This window comes from Cibotium barometz, chromosome 52 (genome assembly GCF_041138505.1).
Source record: "Cibotium barometz isolate CiBa-2024 chromosome 52, ASM4113850v1, whole genome shotgun sequence".
NCBI lineage: Eukaryota > Viridiplantae > Streptophyta > Polypodiopsida > Cyatheales > Cibotiaceae > Cibotium > Cibotium barometz.
Window position 1 is genome coordinate 2879580 of NC_141097.1, and position 9371 is coordinate 2888950.

At 44.3% G+C, this 9371-nt stretch overlaps 1 pseudogene; it reads left to right on the forward strand.

The window, feature by feature from the left end:
- The first annotated feature begins 1002 nt into the window (after positions 1–1002).
- On the forward strand, positions 1003–1806 carry LOC147608684 (tetraspanin-8 pseudogene; annotated as a pseudogene).
- The last annotated feature ends 7565 nt before the right edge of the window (positions 1807–9371 follow it).

The window sequence follows — 9371 nt, forward strand, 5'->3', positions numbered from 1 at the left end:
AACAGAGAGTTACCACCATTCCACGACAGAGCAAGTTACTACCATTCCACGATAGATGCGTTCAGAGGAGCCATCTTTCACTGTTGGCAAGATGATATGGAATAAACTCCAGTAGTCTCATCAGTAGCATTTGTCGACAGAGGGAGGGTTTAGAACGAGGCATGATGGCACACAAACAGACGAGCAGACGGCGAACGAAGAGACGAGCATGGCAAACGAGACGAGCACACTCCATGCAAAAAAATAAAATGAAGACAACTTAACTTTGCATGAGCCGTCTTTCGCCTGCTGGCAAGATGAGATGGAAGTCAGTAGCATTGGTCGAACAGAGGGAAGGTTTAGGACGAGGCATGATGGCACACAAATAGACGAGCGAGGGATAGCAAACGAGCAGCATACGTCTTTTGCTGCTGCCAAGATGAGATGGAACAAACTCCAGCAGGCACCAGCATTGGTCGAACAGAGGGAGGCTTTAGGACGAGGCATGATAGCACACAAACAGACGAGCGAAGGATAGCAAACGAGGAGACGGCGAGAACGAAGAGACGAGCACAGTCCATGCAAAAATAAAATGCCACGTATAGAAGACGAAGACAACTTCAGTCGGCATGAGCGACAACATAACTCCGCATGGGGGGGCTGACACGTGCGAGCACATGAATCAGCACGTGTTAGGTGGACTTACAGAAAGAAATCAAGCGACACGTGTGGCTAAACACGTGTAGCATTTGCCGTGTTCAGAGAAAATTAATTAGCCGTGTTCAGAAAAAATTATTTTGAGTGCTTATTAGGGACTCCTGTTCTCTCTGGAAAATTAATTAGTTCGAAGGAGAGCGTACAGCCTAAGGTCACGATATTGCTCTTTTAGATGGCAAAAGCAACGCGGAAAAGCCACGAAAGGCAAAGTGCTTTTTCTCGTGCGCACGTTCTTAAATAGTGCATCTCATCGTCTGCACCGCTCAATTGAAATCTGTTCTTCGCTACAACCGCCGATTTGTGACTATGGCTATGAGCACGCACCTGACTGTGATCCTTAACTTGCTGCTGTCCGTGCCAGTGCTGGGAGCCGGCATATGGCTGGCGACCAAGCACCAGCACTGCCTTCGCTTCCTGCAGTGGCCGCTCATCGCGATCGGCCTCATCATCCTGCTGGTGTCTTTAGCGGGTCTCCTTGGATCCTGCTGCCGCTCCTCCCTCCTCCTCAAGCTCTACCTCGCCTGCATGTTCACCGCCATCTTGCTCTTGCTCGCCTTCACCGTCTTCGTCTTCGTCGTCACCAGCAGTAAGGCTGCCGCCCACGCTGTGACCGGACTACACTACAAGCAGTACAGCGTGGGTGGCTTCTCCGCTTGGCTGCAGAGCCGCGTGACGGACGCCAGCAGCTGGGCCAAGCTGAAGAGCTGCCTGGCTGATGCCCAGGTCTGCTCCGTCCACCCGCACGACAACAACGTCGTCGCCTTCTATGACTCCAACCTATCATCGCTTCAGGCGGGCTGCTGCAAGCCTCCCAGTGTCTGCGGCCTCACCTTCGTGCCGCCATCCACCTGGGGCCCCGCCGGCGCCACTTCCTCAGCGGCGGATCCCGACTGCAGCGCCTGGAGCAACGACCCCTCCCAGCTCTGCTTCGACTGCAGCTCCTGCAAAGCGGGGCTCCTACACAACGTGAGCCAGAGCTGGCGCAAGGTCGCCTTCCTCAGCACCGCGGTTCTGCTGTGTCTCGTCGTGGTCTACTGTGTCGGCTGCTGTGCTCTCAAGAGCGTGAAAAGGGACGCTCTCTACTACCAAACGCGCATCGGCCGCCCTTGAACTCGTTACTGGTGGTTTCGTATTAGTGAGTCTGATTATCACAAAACATGCACAAAAACATAAACATGTAAGGTGGTACCATCACCTTGTGTGATCTAATCTAATATACAATTAACCTATTCCCCCGAACTCTCTCTCTCTCTCTCAATTCTCTGTGTTGTACTATCAATGTTAATGTGGTACGAATACTTTCAACTTGGTTTCTCACCATTCTGGATCCTGTGGGCACCGTGAAGAAGATAGAGGTATAGCCCGGCAATTTAGTGTTATTTTCACAGGCTTTGAAAATCGATGCCCGGCTACTAACACATATACATAGAAAATGAAGCTTTGTGTATGAAAAAGACGAGGATGACGACATGGGAATTGCCTCAAAGTAATAACTTGTCGTGAGAGAACCTACATTTGAATAGTACAAGTATGGAGACAAGTATCCATTAGTATAGAGGAAGCATAGAGCTTTATGAATAGAAAACAAGAGATGGTTGGTCACCTTATGAGGAAGAAAAGCTTGCTCACCTTATGTGGAGGAGAGGGTTTCTCACCTCTAATATCCTTCCATAATGAAAAACACATAAAGGCATATCTTGCTAAGCTTATAATTAGTAAGTGAAGGATAAGCAAAAACGGTTTGAAGAGGAGAAGGAGCAAGTGGAGAAGAAGCAAGTGCAATAGCAACCTAGCCTCTTCACAAATGGAGCTAAGAAAGAGCTTAATCCTAATCACATAATAATAAAAAGAACTTAGCTTTATGTGTTGTAGCTTGTGGAAGAGATTAGAGAGTGAATTATCATTACCTTTGGATGAGAGGAGGGAGATGAGAGAGTGAATTATCATTACCTTTGGATGAGAGGAGGGAGATGAGGGTGAGGGAGAGCTAGGGCTTGCCAAGGAGGGATATGAGAAGAGGGAGATGGCGGATGAAGACATGAGGTGAGGGACGGGCCGAGGGTTGAGTAGGAGGTGAATAGATGGAGGCGAAGTGATGAGAGGTGAAGAGATGAGTGTTGTGATGTTCACTTTGGTTGGAGGAGAAGGTTATGTTGACTAAACTGGGAATAAAGTTTCGAACGCAGAGCCGGGCTATTAGCCAAACCAATAGCCCACATTTTTTAAAAAAACTCCGAGAGAAAAAATAAGGGTTTTTTTTGCTTTTATATTTTTACCCTTGTGTTTTTTCACAATTAAGGGCTTTTTTTAAAACCACAGTCTGCTACCACCTCATCGTCCTCAAGCAAACATGAGCCACTCGATACCCTTCTCACAAACAAGGAACCTTGTCGAGTGCTTGAGAGAAAAGATACCATGTCCTTGCAAGATACAAAAACATAATTGTGTGCATTCGATGGATCACAATAAAACAAGTGGATAATTTTGGTGTGGCAAATCCATATCGACGAGGTCACTCTTCGGTGAGGTGATCACAAATGGATGGCATGCGCTTACTCCAGGTATGCCTAATTTAAAAATGTGCTACACTTGAAGGATGAAGATGCGAAACAAGTGGCTGGGAGGATGATCGAGTCAATGCCTCATAAACCCAATGACAAGTGGTCGATTTTACGGAGGCAACATAGACTCCACCAAGAGAGGATGTTGGTTGAGCATCCATCTATATATCACATGCATGCCACGTCTAAAGAAATATCGCATGAATTTGATGACGACATGACATTGGATGGGGACAAAACATTGGATGGGGACATGACACCGGATGGTATGGCAATGGAGGACATGGTCAACAGCTTCTTTGAGTACGAGAGGAGAGGGAATAGTGCGTCATGCCCAATGAAGCTCTCTTACGAGAAGCAACAAAGACTCCACTATATGAGGGTTGTGCATATTCAATTCTTCATGTCACTCTAGAATTTCTCAATGTATGGATGGAGCAACGCCATTGTGATGAGCCTCTTTTTGTGAGTGCTCCTTCATGAGATAATCAATTCTTTAGTACACTAGTACAAGACAAGCATATACCAGCATTTTTTTGTGACGAAAAAGAATTGATTGTGTAAAATTCATGTCTATATGCACATTGGAGAAAGCGTTGCTATAAAACCGTCGAAACATCCAAACGAGTGTCGAAATAAATTTCACAATAAACGTCGAAATAAACGTTGGAGAAAATGTCGAAAATAAAATGTTTTCGACGTTGTTTTTGATGTGTTTATTGACTTCTATTCCGACTTATATATTGACGGACACAAACAATTTTTGACGCAAATTTCGATGGACGCAAGTAATTTTTGACGCAACTTTTGGACGGACGCAGACAATTTTTGACTTTCATTTTGATGTTTTTTCAGACGGATATAGGTATAAATGTTTTTTGGCATAATGGTGCATCCAGGTACAGTTCTGTACCTGGATGCACCATTATGCCAAATATGTAAAGACTTTATTGCATTTGTATTCACTTGAGGTTTTACACAAACTTAAAGACTTAAAGAAGCAAACAACGATACATTGATACAAAATCAAGTTTCATTACTGGATATCAAACCACAAACCCCCACAAATATACATTGTTACAAACTGGTGAATATCAATCCTTATATGATAAATGTTGTATACAAAAAAGTCACCACATATGTACTAAGCGAACTATACATGCCCAAAAAGGGTGCAAAAAAAATCTATTCAATTCCCAAAATGTGCATAACATGCGAGCTAAAGTGGTGTCCAATCTGCGAGCTAGCCTCAATGGGGAGGCTCAGGTATTGCTCTCTACAAAAACAATGCAATACCCACAAATTGGCATATACAAACTTACCAAAACCTCAAATTGGCATATGGCACGAAGCACTTACCGAAACCACAGCTGCTCAATCTACATTTCCACCATCTTGCTCAATGCTCTCAAGCAAGGCATATGTGCCATACTTGAATGCATAATGCTCTTCCAACTCAGTAGCATGGCGTCTAACCACCCTCTCCTGCATACATGAAAACAAAACATAAATAAAAACATACAACTACACAATAGTTGACATACAAACGAGAGGCTACAGAAAGCATGGACACTTACAAAATACTCATAAAACGAGTCCCATCCACCGCTCCCGAGGTGCGAGCTCCCCATTCTCTCTAGTTGCCTTGCCGACTACTTCCTCTTGTTGCGTGTAGAGTGCGCGTATCATCGAGGGTTTTCTTCATGCTTCCTCACCTCCTCATCCCATTTCTCTTGGTCGCAAAACCAGGTCTTTTCTCCCCCCGTTTTCACTGCTTGGGTGACCTCTTGTGTTTCATATAATCTCTCATGAGATCATAGATCCACTTCTTAGGTACTTCCACGCTACCTAGGGAAGACTTGAACTCGTTCTTGATTTGATTACAGATTCTTTTTTTCTTCTTCAATGGGAGGTGGAGGAATTTGGTCAGAGTGTCATGGGAAGACACTGTGCCACATAGCTCCCTCACACGATTCTGCATCACATAACCTACATCATCAAGAATGATCTTCCCTCCCACACATTGTAAAGATGCTGATCTGCATTGGGGAGAGGGCTAGTACCAAAATATCGACTAGATCGACACGATGAGATGGGAGGCCACACTGTATGGGTGGACGCTCTTGTGGAGGGGTAGATGCATCCGTGACACCACTGCCACAACAACCACCACTACCCCCCTAAGACGCGAACCATGACTGTGGTTGGAGGAACGACCAAAGGGTGGGGGGTTTGAGTAAGGGATGGTATGGGTGTGGGTGTGACTGTGGTCGCGGTTGCCGATGGGCTTGCACCGAATTCACCTTGGGCAAAATAGGCTCTAGCCAAGGCTGCTTGCTCAGGTGTGGCTTATGCAATGAAGGGGGAAAAAATGTTCAGAGCTCTTGACACAAGGAATAGGGGGGCAAAAAAGGCTCTAGCCAAGGCTGCTTGCTCAGGTGTGGCTTATGCAATGAAGGGGGAAAAACTGTTCAGAGCTCATGACACGTGGAATAGGGGGGGACAATTGGTTGGAGGGTAATGCTGGGGGTGATTTTCGGGCTATATATGTGGTCCTCCATCTGCATATGTGTAGGGATATGGTTATACAAGTTATGCAGGAGTATATGAACATGTGACAAATATATATATATAAAAGGCATAAGATCACAGGGCTTATCTCTGAAAGATTAGGAGGTAAAGTTGTGAGAGTTCTTGCATCACAAAAGTATAAAACCCACACTAATAAATCAGCTACATTTTAAAAGCATAAAACCTACACGAATCAGCTACATTTTAAAAGAATAAAATCAAATAAATATGGAGAGATTAGGGAGAGGAAAAAGGCACTTACCTCTGAGAGTTAGGGATAGATGGTAGAGATATGCAACCTGCAAAAAATCCCCAAACAAATAGATTAGAACACTATGTACGTGTCAGAAAACATGAAAGCAAGAAAGTAGAGGGGTGTAGGAGAGTGTAGGGATGTAGGAGAGAGAGAGAGAGAGAGGACAACCAATAAGTCATGTGGGGAGGGGGTGGGTGGAGATGGACTTGTCTCCTCCACAAACGAAAGAAGTGAAAATGAGGAAAACAAAGTCTGCTGTTAGATATTGCAATTTTTTTCATGCGTCAGAAAGAATGTCGAAAATAGTGTCAAAAAAACTTTTCTTCGATGCGCTTTTCGAAGGTTTTTTTAACGATACTATTTTGATGAAGGGAAATATTAAATACAAAAAATATATGCAACCTTTGAAATTTTCCACCCCGACACCTTTTCCATTAGAATTTAAACTTTGGCCAACTAGACTATGGCCTAATATATAAAGGGCCATTCCCTCCCTCCCAAAAAACACAAATTTACGGTTATGGATGGTGTGAACATCTTGGAACCCCTGAACATAGAGGAGTAATTCTTGTGTCCTCACAATTGGTGCAAGTACCAAATCTCTCAACAAACGAAGAATTTGCAATGACCATGTAAAAAAATTGGTATATTTCCAGTTGAGCGTCTAAATGCCTTACTTGGTGTTACAAATGTGTGCCCTCAAAATGATGAACTGATTTATTGCTTGGACCTTCAACCCAAGCGGGTACAGACGCATAGTAGGAAGTTTGATCTACATGATGATCACCAGACTAGATTTGAGCTATGCTGTTGGGTTGGTGAGTCAGTTTATGTAGGTTCCACGGAAACCGCATTTGGATGCAGTGAGACGCATACTGAGGTATGTGAAGTCTACTTTGCATTGTGGACTATTCTATGAGACTGGGACAGAGATATGTGTACATGGGTACACAGATGCTGATTGGGCTGGTAGTATCTCAAACAGAAGATCTACCAGTGGCTTTATGTTTTCATTGGGGAGTGCTGCTGTGACTTGGAGCAGCAAGAAGCAGCCTACGGTTGCTCTATCCAGTACAGAGGCCGAGTACAGAGGAGCTGCTATGGCAGCATGTGAGGTAGCTTGGTTGAGAAAGCTACTTGCAGATTTGGCTCTATCAGTGGATAGACAAGTTGTCATTTTCTGTGACAACATTAGCAGTATACAGTTGGCCAGGAACCCAGTCTTTCATGCTCGCACGAAGCACATAGAGGTCCACTACCACTTCGTCAGAGAGAAGGTCTTGGCGCAGGAGATCTTGACCTTGTTTATGTCAGCACAGAGGATCAGGTAGCTGACATCTTTACCAAAGCATTGGGTACAGAGAAGCTCCGCAGATTCAGGGCTTCGCTTGGTGTACATGAGATCGAGGGGGAGTGTTGAGATATCGAGCTCATCTAGTGAGGTGGTGGACACTGATGACCTGCCTGGGGGATAGGCCCCACACTTACACCACTGGCATGGTTGGTGAGATCTTGGGTGATATGCGGCCAGTGGGATGACAGGCTGTGTGACAGCCATTCTAGAGACTAGCATAGTTATAGCGCCAGCTCATTTAGTCGGGTTCACACTATAGAGAACCCGTGTATGTATTGGTTGAGTACATTTCATATTATGAGTACTCTTATTCTTGTATATGGTGTGTTGAGTGTTGAGTAGAGAAGAAGAAGATTTTCAGCCTCTCACCTTGTGTGTTCTCTATTAGGGTTTTGTGAGTGTGTGTGTGTGCTTGCAAGAGCTGAAGCTCTCTTCCCCCCTGCATCTTTTCATCCATTCTTTTCACCTTGCACACCAATACCTACAACACTTATATTCTATGCACAGACTGTCCTAGCACTAAATTTCTATTGTAGACCGCGATGCCACAAATCCAATGCTTCAGTCGGATCACAATTTGGAGCTTGTTTGCTCAAGTTATGAGCAAAAAACAAGCTAAGGACACTCTAGCCTCAAGGGTGAGAGCAGCTAAGGACACTCTAGCCTCAAGGGGGAGAGCAACTAAGGACACTCTAGCCTCAAGGGTGAGAGGAGGCAAGAAATATCCTGCAAAGGCCTTACTTGGAGATGGTCAAAAATGGCTTGCTGGAAGAATGTCATGTACAGTATGGCGGTTCAGTGCCACGTAGGGGGATGGGTGCAGGCGCTAGCAGAATGACAAGTACGGGTATAGTAGTGGGCTAGGATCTGTCGGCCACCACGAGGTACCGGCGGGGGGTTTATATAGGTGCAGGTACGAGTATAGGTATAGGTATAGGTACAGGTATAGGTACAGGCACAGGTACAGGTATGGGTATAGGTACAGGGTGCTAACCAATCGGACACTCGGTCGTGCATTTATTAAGTTTTGAATTTGTCGTATTTTAACTAAAAATTTACGTATAGACTCGATCCAAAGTCCGTTTTGAATGTTGTAAAATCTTATATTAGGGTAAAATCACACGTAAATTTTAAATTTGGACTAAGAATTCTAATATTCTAAGTGGAAACACCTCATTTATTAAAATTGTAGGTACATAAGGCTTTAATAAACTTACATGAAATACATTGTAGACCTTGATATGTGCTAGGAGTTGGAGCTTATAGGCACTTTTACCCAAACAATTAATAACTATATAGGGCCACAATACCTTGGGCTGAGTTTCTTATATTTCCCAAGTGATAGAGAACTACTCTTGGGTCGCACTCATAGAAGAGCTTTGTCTCCTTCCTTGAAGATCCTTTCAGATCTCCTTGCGTCAGAATAATGCTTTTGCCGATCTTAAGCAGCTTTAATATCTTTTTGGATCGCCTTGGTCTGTTTCTCCATCTCTTCGAGCATTCTTTTGGATGCCTCAACTCTTATGGTTGGATCAGAGAAATTTAGAGGAGATAAACATTCTTGCCCATAGAGTGCTTTGAATGGTGACATGCCTATGTTCTAATGGAATTTGATTTCACCAAGAAATTTGAGGTGGTTACTTCAGACTCTTGTGGTCAGTTACAAGCTAGAATTTTCCCCCCAAGAGATAATAACTCCATAATTTGATGCAATGAACAATTGCGAAGAGCTCTAAATCGTGGGTGGGATAATTTTCTTCATATTTCTTTAGCTTTCTAGAAGTATAAGCCACTGGTCTCCCTTCTTGTACTAAGACACCACCAAGTGCTAGACTATTGGCATCAGAACCACCTCAAATTCCTTAGTGAAATCAGGAAGTTTCAGGACTGGTGCTGAGGTAATAATTGCTTTGAGCTTGTGAAAGCTGACTTG